This window comes from Adiantum capillus-veneris, chromosome 4 (genome assembly GCF_014529385.1).
Source record: "Adiantum capillus-veneris isolate H3 chromosome 4, ASM1452938v2, whole genome shotgun sequence".
NCBI classification, from domain to species: domain Eukaryota; kingdom Viridiplantae; phylum Streptophyta; class Polypodiopsida; order Polypodiales; family Pteridaceae; genus Adiantum; species Adiantum capillus-veneris.
The window spans coordinates 18,318,179-18,330,626 of NC_140934.1; positions in this window are offsets into that span (position 1 = coordinate 18,318,179).

Below are 12,448 nucleotides of genomic sequence, written 5' to 3' on the forward strand. Positions count from 1 at the left end.
ATCATAGAAGATAGATCATTGTGAGTTGCTATGGATACCGCATTCACTCTTGGTCGTCTTGAGAGTGCATCAACTACTTGATTATGCTTGCGAGCAGTGTGAGCAATATGAAAATGGAATTGCAAAAGGAAATTTAACCACCTCATTTGTTCATCGAAGAGCTTGGTTTGCGTCATGAAGTACTTAAGACTTTGGTGATCTGTTTGAAAGGAGTCTCCAATAAATAGTGCTTCCACGAGTCTAGAGCATGTAGAACTGATAAGAGTTCCTTCTCATATATACCTAGAGCTTGCTCAACAAGGTTGAGCCTTCAACTTTTATAGGCTATAGCGTGCCCTTCTTGGAGCAAAACAGCTCCAAGGCAATCACCATAGGCGTCACATTGGACCTCAAATGGCTTTGAGAGATCCAACAATGTAAGCACAGGTTGAGGGATAAGTTTCTCTTTAAGCTTTTTCAAAAGCATTGTTATGCTTGGTGAACCATATATACCTAACGTTTTTCTTTGTTAGATTATGTAATGGTCCCGTGATTTGTGAGAACTTTTCTACGAAGCACATATAGTATGCACACATACCTATAAAGCTTCTTAGTTCATGCAGATTCCTTGGATTAGGCCATCCTTTTATTACCTCTAGCTTTGATGAATCCATTTGGATGCCATCTTGAAAGATAGTGTGACCTAAATAATGAATCTCTTGTAAGAAAATTTCACTTTTCTTTCAATTAATATAAAGTTTATTCTCTCGTAAAACTTGAAATATTACCTGGAGGTGTTGCTTGTGTTTGTCTAATGAATTAGAGTAGGTGATTATATCATCAAAGAACACTCTAGTAAAGCTTTGGTGACGCCTGAATAGCTTCTCCATCAGACGGTTAAATGTAGCTGGTCCATTGGTCAAGCCAAAAGGCATGACAATGTACTCATAAAGACCAAACGTAGTGCAAAATGCAGTCTTTACAATGTCTTGATCAACTATCCTTATTTGATGGTAGCCACTTTTTAGGTCAATCCTACTAAAGTAGGTCGACCCTTGTAGCTTATCAAATAGTTCTTCTACCCATGGAATGGGAAACCTATTCTTGATAGTGATCCTATTTAGTGCTCTATACTTGACACACATAGGAAATGTGCCATCTTTCTTTTGCACTAATAACACTGGTGAACAAAATGGACATGAGCTAGGCCTAACCATGCCTTTCTCAACCAACTCATGCACTTGCCGCATAATCTTCTCTTGTTGAGATTGAGACACTCGATAAGGAGGTTTATTAGGTGGTGAGCTTCATGGAAGAAGTTCAATTGCATGGTCGTCACCCCCTCATTTGGGAGGTAGCTCACAAGGGATGTCGTCATCAATAAAAACATCTTGGAATACCGTGAGGAAATTGGATAACTCTAATTCCTTTTGATTATTTATATCTTATTTGGCTAAAACATTAGGTTCATTTTGAGAATCTCTAACAAAAATCATGTACATGAAAATAAAGCTCTTTATTGATGTATTGAAAGCTTGCTTATGTACAATGGGTATGGTGCTACCCAACTCCTTAGCATCTATGTCCATATCTTTTTCCCTGTACCTAAAGTAGATTTGTCTTTCAAGGAATTTAACATTGGTAGCCATGCGATCAAACCATGGTGCCCCTAGGATTACATCCTCATGTTTGAGAGGAGAGATGAAGAAATCCTCCTTGTCCACATAGCTTTGGACATGGAGCCTCAATTTCCCAATTAAAGGAGTGGCTGAGGCTTCTTGCCCCTTGAAAGCACCATCGGCAGAGGTAGGACATCTCCCATCTCATAGGCTTGGATGCCTAGCTTGGTGGCCAACTCTGTGGATATGAAATTGTGAGTAGAACCAGGGTCAAAGAGAATGAAAGCATCATGTTCTCTTACTTTTCCCCAAGCATGACATAGAGGAGATCCTTCATGATGAGCATCTTCTTCTTGAATTTCGACCAAGGTAGTTCTAGGAGGCTCATTATGTGTATTCTTGTGGGGGCAAGCACGATAGGCATGCCCTTGCTCCCCGCACTTGAAACAACAGTTATCTTTTCGATAACACTCTAGCTCTTCAGGAGAGAGTTTATTTTTGCCTTTATAAACTCCCTTCTCCTTGGCTTTGTTGTTGTTGGAGTTGCCTTTGGGAGACTTTTGGACGTTGTCCTTCCCCTTAGGCTCACTACTACGGTCTTGTTTTCCATGGGCTTAAGGTTTCTCTTAGCCCCTTGTTGGAAGTTGATTCTTGAAGCCACCATGGTATGGTGTATGATCGCAGATATAGTGTGAGGCCTTTGGAAGTTAACATACTCCGTTATATCCTCATATAAACCCGCAAAGTTTTTTTGTTTTTGCTCTACAAAATCGATCTTTTTGTAGACATTGGATTTGAGATGTAAATCCCAAAACTTGTCTACATATTTGTGAATAAATTCATAGGGAGAGAGCTTCAAGCTTTGCCATTCGGTGAGTACTTTGTCTTTGGCATCGCTAGCCAAAAACTACTTCATGATGGAAGCTCTATTGTTTGCTCGTAGGCTAGACCACCATTGCCTGATGGACTTTTGAAAATGCATAGCTACATGACGTAGCTTAGAGGACTCCGTGAAGCCCTCATCTCCAAACGCCGCATCGAATTGTTGGATAAAGGCCAAGAATTTGTTCGTAACACCAAAGGTGCCATCATAGGTAAGGAAAGAGATGTTCTTTCCTCCCTCTTTGAACTTTTTGAGCTTAGACGATCTTTTCCAGGTGGCATAGGATTTCCTATGGCCTCTTCTCTTGGTCGGTTTGAGAGCTCCACCATCACTTTCTTCAGAAGAGGAAGAGGATGAGGAGGATGGAGAAGAGGGTGACCTCTTTCTTGCCTTTTTCTTCCCTTGTTCCTCCTTTTCTGCACCATCACTTTCTTCATAAGAGGAAGAGGATGAGGAAGATGGAGAAGAGGGTGACCTCTTTCTCGCTTTTTTCTTCTCTTGTTTTCTCTCTTCCCTCTTTGAATTATGGTGAAGAGAAGTATGCGATGGTCTTCTTTGTTTAGGGGGTGTTGGAGAGCTTTTTGCCCGCCATCTTCATGGAGCTATCTCCGTCGAGGTGGCAGGAGACTCACTTCTTTCTCGTTCTGTTAGCGGGAGCTCTACCGTTGAAACTTGGGTTCTCCTTTGGGAGGGAGATGCCTCATTGAGTAGTAGTTTTTGAACCCTTCGTACAGATCCTCCTCTTCTTCCCTTATCGGAGAGAGTCCTCTTTTGGAAGTCTCACCAAGAGCCTTCCTAGGTACTCTCTCTTCTTGGTGGGGAGTTTGGAGAATACCATGGGTGCGCAATTGCTGTAGCACTTCACCTTGGAGGGATGGATTGCCCAGGGCTTGTTGAAGCCTAGAAACAAGATAGTTTACAAGCATAGGGGCATCATTAGCTGCTCTTTCATTAGCAAAATCAAAGCTATCAACATTCATTTCAATCTCTTTTCCTTTGTCAGCCATACTAGCAAATTTTAGATGTAAATTTTTACTTGTACTTTAGCACTTCTAGACCTAGTTGCTACTCCTCTTTACCTCTTCAAAGATAAGCACTCAAGCATCTATACTCGTGGCTCGAATATTGTTAATTGCAAGGAATAGAAGAGAGGGTTTAACATAGCCAAGACAACAACGGTTCCTATCAAACTTCTAATAGCTCAATAATGGTTAAAAGCCCCTTAGGACTCCATTATTAAAACCATAGCTCTCAACGGTATCCCCGTTAATTGCATAAACTAGACGTGCTTCAAGGATGAAAATTCCCTATTCTACTTAATCTTTTGCAATTAATAACACCAACCATTTGTAGCAAGATTAAGGACCTCTCTTCTTGAGCAAGAAAAGAGAAACCAATAGCTCTATTACCAATGTAACATTTAATGCACTAAAAACTTGTGTGTAGCGAAAAATGATAACATAGTGAGCATTTCATTAAGAACAAGTTCCTAATGAGCATAGAGAGAGAGTACTTAGTTTAAGAAAGCAACATAGCAATTTACACCTAGCTAGTTTGGTATAGACAATACTTGAAAAGAGAGAGAAATAGAACAATTGACAACAGTTAAGGACCGGATTTACATGGAGCCGGCGGTCCCCCCTCCGTAAAGGCTTTGTATTATTGCTTCTCCCATTAAAGGAGACTTTTGTATAATACAATTCTTGTGTTCCTTGACAAAACTTGCTGGTGCAATGAAGAGGGAAGCTTCATGCACCAGATTATACTTGAAAAACACACCTAGTGTCCCTAGCCTCACTCCCAAGACCTCACACACCTTCAAAAATGGTGAGAGATAGCAGGGAATGAGGAAGGATTGAGAGGAAAAAGATGTATCTTACAAGAAAGAAGTATTCTCCTCACATAATCATCTTTATAGCATAGCTTAGCTTAGTAATTAGCATGGTAGAGGAGATGAGCATGCCATTGAAGCTTGGCTCTTGGTTGAATTTGCATTCCATAGCCAAGAGTTGTTGGTGTAGGCCTCTACTTCTCAATGCTTGGAGAAGGAGATGGAGTTCTTGCTCAACATATAAGTTGTGTATGTGTGTGTGTGTGTAGCAAAGTGAATTAGACTAAAAATGAAAACCCTCTCTCTACTTGATCGACCCCTCTTCCAAAAAGCTCTTGCTAGCTTCCCATTGGCCAATTAGGAGAAAGTTGGACTCACTTTTGGGCCCTGTAAGAAGTGCCACGTCGGCTTAGAGAGAGGAAATGAAAATGTTAAATTGTGCATTTTATGTGATACTTTTTTGCACCAACAAAATGCCAAAATGACATTTTTTGGTAGGTAACCACCGTCTTTATCATTCTTATCCTTCATTCTCTTGTCAGGAATCCAACTAGCCGTATGACTAATGATTTGAAATGCCAACTTACAAGCGTTCCCTCTAGAAACATAAGCCACACAAACTCTATCACCTCTAAACTTGAGAATATGGTCTTCCCTCCCAAAACTGAGATATTTCATGAGTTTGAGTGTCTGTCTTTTTCTCTATCAACTCTAGGAATGGAGAACGCTTCTTTTTCTGATGAAAACACCAATTTGAATTTGCAATCCTCAGCCCCTTCATCTTTAACACTTACCCAAAGAAAGAACACACATCATCTTCATGTTGATGTATTGCAAGAGTACACACCGTTGCAGAAACGTAGGAGGGAGTCTTTCTTATCTCAACGGGAGAAATAACTTAGAAGGACAAACAAGGAACATCATTTGGATTTGTGGACCGATGGGTCTATTTATCCAAAGGATCCTACGACAAATGCGTGACCTCCCTTTGCAAATATCACTAACCTCTTACATTTCATAGGCGATGGCAAGGATGGGCTATTGGGATACACCAAACATTTGGAAATGAGAGGATTGAATGCGAAAAGGCAAAGAAACTTCCTGGCGATGGAGAACATGTAGCTGAAGAAACTTAATGAAGCATGCTCTTCATCAAACAAAGAGACAATCCAAGGCCTTGAGAAGAAGATCACAAGTTTGCGAGAGAAAGACACCGTGCTTGGTAGTTGGAAAAGAAAACAAAATTTGTGCAATATTGAGAGCATGAAGATTGGTAGTGGTGGCCTAAAAAAATAGATACGAGCTTTAAGGTAACTCAAAGTTTGTTTCTGCTTTTGTATCTTCAATGTGCTTCACTAATAAATGGATACACTTTCCTATACATGATCATAATGCATGGTGCTTTTTGGGCAGGTCTTTACTGCATCCAAACTCGAACGGTACAAGCTTCAATGTCAGAGTGCATTACAGTCGTCTAGTTCCAAAAGAAGTAGTTGAAGAGATGATAACTCAGAAAAAATTTTGTAAGTTGAAAGGGAGGCTCCTTACCTCCTTCATGAACGAGAATCGGTTGGAACCAATGGAAGTGCAAGCAATACTTGATGGGAGTGGCATCTCGCAGATGGGATACACGACATTCTTCAAAGCATTAGCTAAAAAGTCTCAAAATAAACTAAAGAGAGGATCATTGCTACCAAAGCCATCACATGTAAAGGCTGCTCGCCGGCATGTAAACGATGAGGTGTTTTAGAAACTTGGGTCACCATTCCATATTGAAGCAATGTTCTTAGGCAAGGGCAGCAGAGAGGTATATTTTAACGAGCACAACAACCTCTTCATTGATCTTGAAGCATTGCAAAGGTATGCAGTTCACTTCTTTAACATCAGTCAAGAGGAGTGCGGTGGGGTTCTCAAGTTTGTTTTGAAGCTCGACGAGTCCGAGGTCCTAAAGAACAAGAAGCTGGAGAGAGTCACCATTACCCTCATGAACAGAGCTTTAGATCCATCAATAATGAAAGAGGATCCACGATACTTCAGCGTGCAATCAAAAAACAACACTCTAACTCTAGGATCATTTCAGGTATACTTCGTCCACTCTATAATTACAAAAATATTGATTATTTGGTTGTTGATTTTGTGTTTTCATTTTTCATTGGAGGTTGATAAGGAAAATTTTGAAATACTCAATTGGGTTTTTAGTCAAACCCAAATTCCTTCTATCATCAGTGAACAAAGAAACAGAGTCGTTCTTTCAGTGGAAGGATTTGGTGACTATACAGTGGAATGGCACATGGCAGGTGTATTAAAGAATCTTAAGTGTATGTACAACATAACACACGGAGCAGTTGTGGCAAATCCATGCTTATATTGCATGGATGATGCACAATCTCTTGAGAGTGTGCAATGGAATAGAGCTCCCAATAGACATCTTCAAGATAAAACTTTTAGGCCAGTGCTTGATATTCCTATGAGTAGAGTTCACGTCTGTACACTTCATGCACTCTATCGAATAATTGAAAAGGCGGTTCATTTGTACATATGTTTTGCATGGACATCAAAGCTAGAGAGTGAGTCAAAAACAGTGATCAAAGCATTAGAGGGAGTGCTCTCAGACATTGCTTTGCATGGAGGCAATGTCAAAATCGAAGAGGACCCTAAGATGTCTCAAAGTCGTTACAAGGTACCTAGGAAATCATCGATAGGCGGCGTGAAGGCCAAAAGGTTTCTTGGGTTTAGCCTCAAAGATTCAGATAGAGAAGAAAGGAGAAACCTGTTCAACAAATGGAAACAGTTACATAAAGTGGTTAAAGACAATGCTGGTGGTGGGTGGGCAATCCAAAATCACAAGGCGAACGTGTGGAAATCACTAGATAAAATTTTCCACTACGTTGAGCAGCATTCTTGGGACCAAAGTAAACTCACATCATTTCAAGCAGCCTTGTTGGATTGGAAGAAGGCTTACCTTACAGGGTGGGGTGGGCAACATATCACACATTACATGGTGGGTTAGCATTCTACGTATACAAAACAAAAATTTAAAATCTACTCTATTGACCATTTTGTTTTATTTCAATGCAGCACATACTGTTCAACCATGGTCCATATTTTGCCAAGACATACGGCTCACTATCAATATGGTCCACACAAGGCATGGAAAAAACCCACTACATGGCAAGAACGGGTTATTTTAAGCACACTAAACATGGGGAAGGAAAGGATAAGGCCAATAGCCTATTAGAGTTACACCAATGGACTTATAGACGACTAATTCATAGAGCAAGGCAAAAGGAGCTTCTTAAGAGTTCAAAAATTACACGATCTTTACAACACATTCGCAAAGAGAAGAAACAGATGACTTGGGAAAATTCAAATGCGGGGGAGCGCCATGCGAGGTGGCGACAGTCACGAGTCAGGAGCGGGAGAAGATGGACATGAGGAGAAGATGGACCTGAGCCTGTCATTTTTATCCTCTTCGATGCACCTCCTTCTTCCTCTACCTCTTCGATGTGCAAGCTCTGTAGACGAGCTCGTTCCTCTGTTGATGCCAGCATCCCCGTGGGCATCAGGCGTCTTCTTTCCCTCAAAAACAGTCGCTTGTTGTATGGATCTAAGCTCTCTAGGTCTTCAACTCCTGCAACGGGAGCCTGAGCTATGTAGGACATGAAATAGGGGGCTCTGAGTGCTGGGCACCCATACCCAATGCCAAAGACGCGTAGAGAAAACTGTTTCTCAATCAAAATTAGTCTTTCTGCATTTAGTGGGAGGGGGTTCCCACCACACAATCTTGTAATAACTTTCATTGCAAACAATTGGAACTTTGCATTGTCCTCAGAGTATTGCTTGTTGTATATTATGATCTACAAAAAAATAATAAAGAATTTATGGGCCGTAAGTGAGATGAGTACAATTGCATCGTACTTGAATTGTTTCTACAAACCTTTTTGTGGTTGAAACGCCCGATGTAGTGAGACAACGCCGCATCCTTGCCTTATACTCCAGTGACAAGCCCTTGCCGTGACCCTCCAGCTCTTTTAAGGAAACTATCGTCATACACTAGCACTTGTCAACAAAAAGATTGATCATGATATTTTATCACTGGGCCATCTCCAATACCATTTGAATGCCTTTAAAAATTACCATCTGATTCTCGTCCATTTCCAACCTTGACCTTCCCCACAAGTGAATAGACTGGCTATTCATTATCTGAGCTCTAGGTGCCACGGGCCTACCCATGTTTTCCAAGCCGAGTTGTTTTGTTGTTGATTGAAACTGCTCATTGGTTGGCAAATTGGCCTCTCCGGAATTCGCTTCATTGAATGTATCTTTGATCAGTTGCCACCCTGAAGTAAACTGTGAGTCGTGGACAACTGTGTCAGCAATAAGATGTTAGTCCACTACATCATCATCCACAAATCCCATGTCTGTCCCACAAAATTTTAATTGCAGCTAGGCAGTAGTCCTCCCGTATATTTAGCTCATGCATGATATCTATGAGCAGAACGTAGTGGGTGTCGCCCGCCATAGCAAAGCTGGGAGCACAATTCAGAGGCAAAGTCACTTCCTTATTCGGGCATTCTTGCTTGCACCCTATTGTTGCATCCGCAAGAGAAGCAAGAGTTAAGCCCGCATCAAATGTTTCCTTTAATACCTCTACCGCTCTTCTTCTGGGTCAAACTGCACCTCCACATCCTCTACCTCTTCCTCCGGCGCCAATGGACAACTATCGAAAGTTGTTGACTAGGAAGTCTCTGACTCACCATCTATCTGCAAGTATAAGTAATAGACAAACCCGTGGTAGAATTCCACTAAGTGACACTTTTTGAAGTGCTTCATACACCTGTCTTGTACAAGCAGTGCATTGGAGAGACACTTTTCTAGACTGCAATTCAGTCTCCTTGAAGCACTCTTGTCAGGGTCAAGGTCGGCTGGGTGCACATATCTCATGCCATCAATTGTCATGGAATTGTTACAAATGATTGCCTCATACTGTTGCAAATGGGTTTGTAGATACTCAAATGAGCAATCTATAATCCTTTGTATAGAAAACTCTGCATTAAACATTCCTGATAGTTCTGGTGCACGGTGATGAGCAAGGGTGTGGTATAAGAACGTGAATAGTTTTTCTTCACATGTATCCTTGCCCACAACGTCTGTCTCCAAGACTATGATCCCCATGACTGAAAGAAAAAGAAAGCCAAAACTACTATTCAAAATTGGTCTGTATTTGGTGTCATAACCAAGCGAATATGGAGCCTCAAGTATCCCTCAAGGTCTCTATTTGCTTGGTTCTGTCCCGTGCGCTAATGTCATAATAGGTGATGTCACTTGAGTCAGAACCAGGCGAATAGGGGCCCCAAGAATCTCTGAAGGGCCCTATTCGCTTGGTTCTGACCCAAGTTGAATTTCCGTTGTACCCACAACATCTGTCTCCAGGACCATGATCCCCATGGCTGAAAGAAAAAGCAAGCAAAAACTACTATTCAAAATTGGTCTGTATTTGGTGTCATAACCAAGTGAATATTGAGCCTCGAGTATCTCTCAAGGTCTCTATTCGCTCGGTTCTGTCCCGTGCGCTAATGTCATAATAGGTAACGTCACTTGAGTTAGAACCAGGCGAATAGGGGCCCCAAGAATCTCCGAAGGGCCCTATTCGTTTGGTTCTGACCCAAGTTGAATTTTCATTGTATCCACAAAGTCTGTCTCCAGGACTACGATCCCCCATGACTGAAAGAAAAAGTAAGTCAAAACTACTATTCAAAATTGGTCTGTATTTAATATCATAACCAAGCGAATATTGAGCTTTGAGTATCCCTCAAGGTCTCTATTCGCTTGGTTCTGTCTCGTGCGCTAATGTCATAATAGGTGACATTACTTGAGTCAGAAACAGGCAAATAAGGGCCCCAAGAATCTCCAAAGGGCCCTATTCGCTTGGTTCTGACCCAAGTCCATTCGTGACAGGTGGATTAGAACAGAGCATTTAATGTTATCAGTAATAGATATATAGGCCTACTCACGCACTATGCACAAACATAGCATTGAATAACAACTCAGGCACGGTCACATAAGGAGTAATTATTCCAACCACGCAGTGCGAAACTTCTAATCTTACCCTAACGACCACTCTTTGGCCCTTGGAGTGTTGTTCCCATTGTGCTCTAACCCCATAACGTAGTGGCTTCGGTGCGCACACAGTTAACAGCACACAGGAAGGGGAGAGAGAGAGAGAGAGAGAGAGAGAGAGAGAGAGAGAGAGAGAGAGAGAGAGAGAGAGAGAGAGAGAGAGGGAGAAAGAACCTGTCTCTGCAATATCCAATGGCGCCGAGTTGGATGGTGATGTCGCAGGTCGCTGAGAGCAAGAGCCAGAAGGTGGCCAGAGGAAGAGGAACAAAAGGTGAAGGCAAGGGCGATGGCGATGCGGTAGCAAAGGACTCAAACCAGTGGATGTCGTTCAACGCAGGATCATGAGAGGTGGCCAAGGGGAAGAGCACAGAAAAGGCAAAGGCAATGGCGATCTATTTGTTCTACTTGGAGATGGAGATGGTGACTGCAAGGGCGATCAAAATCTGACTCTAAACACAGGATCATGGGAGGTGGCCAAGGGGAAGAGAGCAGAAAAGGCAAAGGCAACGGCGATCTGTTTGTTCTACTTGGAGATGGAGATGGCGACTGCAAGGGTGATCAACATCTGACTCTAAACGGTCCCTCGAAAAAGGCACATGGGTTGTGCTCACAAGGACAACCAATACTAAATGGGCTCAGATTCCCGTGCAGTACAATCTACCAACCACAATCTCGAGTGTAATCATGCGCATAAGTGAAGTTGTCACCCTCGCCGAGGTAAGCATTCTAAGTTTAGAGGCAGTACCCCCGCCAAACATTTTAACTATATATACCCTCATCCCAGATGAGCACTCTTTTGCCTCTTTTCGCATCCTCTACTACCCATCATTTTAACTCTACCCCCGTCGATGCTACACGGTAAGCAAACCATCTCTTTTGTGCTCCCAACCCTTTTTGCGGATCTCCTCTTACTCTCTAGTGTTCCTCCTTTTTGCGCATCCTCCTCTTGCTCCTGTTCTGCAGTGCTTTAGTGACGCAAAACACTACACACAGTGAAGAGGTATGCTTCTACACTTTTGTTCACTTGTATTTTGTGTAGTCAGTACCAAGCGAATAAGGGAAGGTAAACCCCGTTTGTTGCACCTGTTCTCTTGGTACTGACCATCGTCTTTATTAATGATGTTTGCTATTACATTTTTTTGAGGTCAGTACCAAGCGAATAAGGGATGGCAAACTTTGTTCAATGCACCTGTTCGCTTGGTACTGACCTCGGAAAATATAAATGATGTTTGCGATTACACTTTTCTGAGGTCAGTACTAAGCAAATAAGGAAAGGTAAACCCTGTTTGTTGCACCTGTTTTTATATACCATATACGCATTTTGAATTTATGAGGGAGAAGCAAAGTTACAACTTAACACCCATGGAGGGGGATGAGAGTTAGAAAACACTAGGGACAAGCCCAAAGGCCAAGTTTCAGACTTTACAAAAAGTGGTCTACTAATTTCTGGGGGATACAACTGGCAATAAACAGTTAGAAGTTAATCCTTTTTCTTTACAGCCAGTCTATCTCTTCCTGAAGCTTGTTGGAAAAGTTCAGGGCTTCCTCACATTGACTAGCTAGCTCAGGCACTTCATCCTTCATCTCCTGTATTTAATTATAGATAACACCTAGAGAGCCATTCTCGGCGAGCAATCCCTGCAGGTCTTCAGCCCTTCTTGCATCCAGAGAGTCTTTGAGGATTGAGACTTTGTGCCTGTAGATCCTCATTTGTTCCAGCTTGAGGTTAGCATCCTGCACAAAGCATCCAGCAAATAAGATCTTCAAACTAGGAGCTTGAAAATTGGAAACAAAAAGGAAAGAATTTTTGAGCTTTCAAATAATCCATAAGAATTCTGCCCGAAACCTATTCCAAAAGTCAAAGTGGGGGCCAGGTGAGTCCCCTAAGAGTAGCTGTTTCCACCCTAATTGGTGGCGAAGGGTTGGTACTAAGGGGGAAAGGATGGGGGTGTTGGTTTGGCAGTTGAGAAAAAGGTGTGGGATATCTTCCACTACTCTTCTGCACTTGAGGCATGC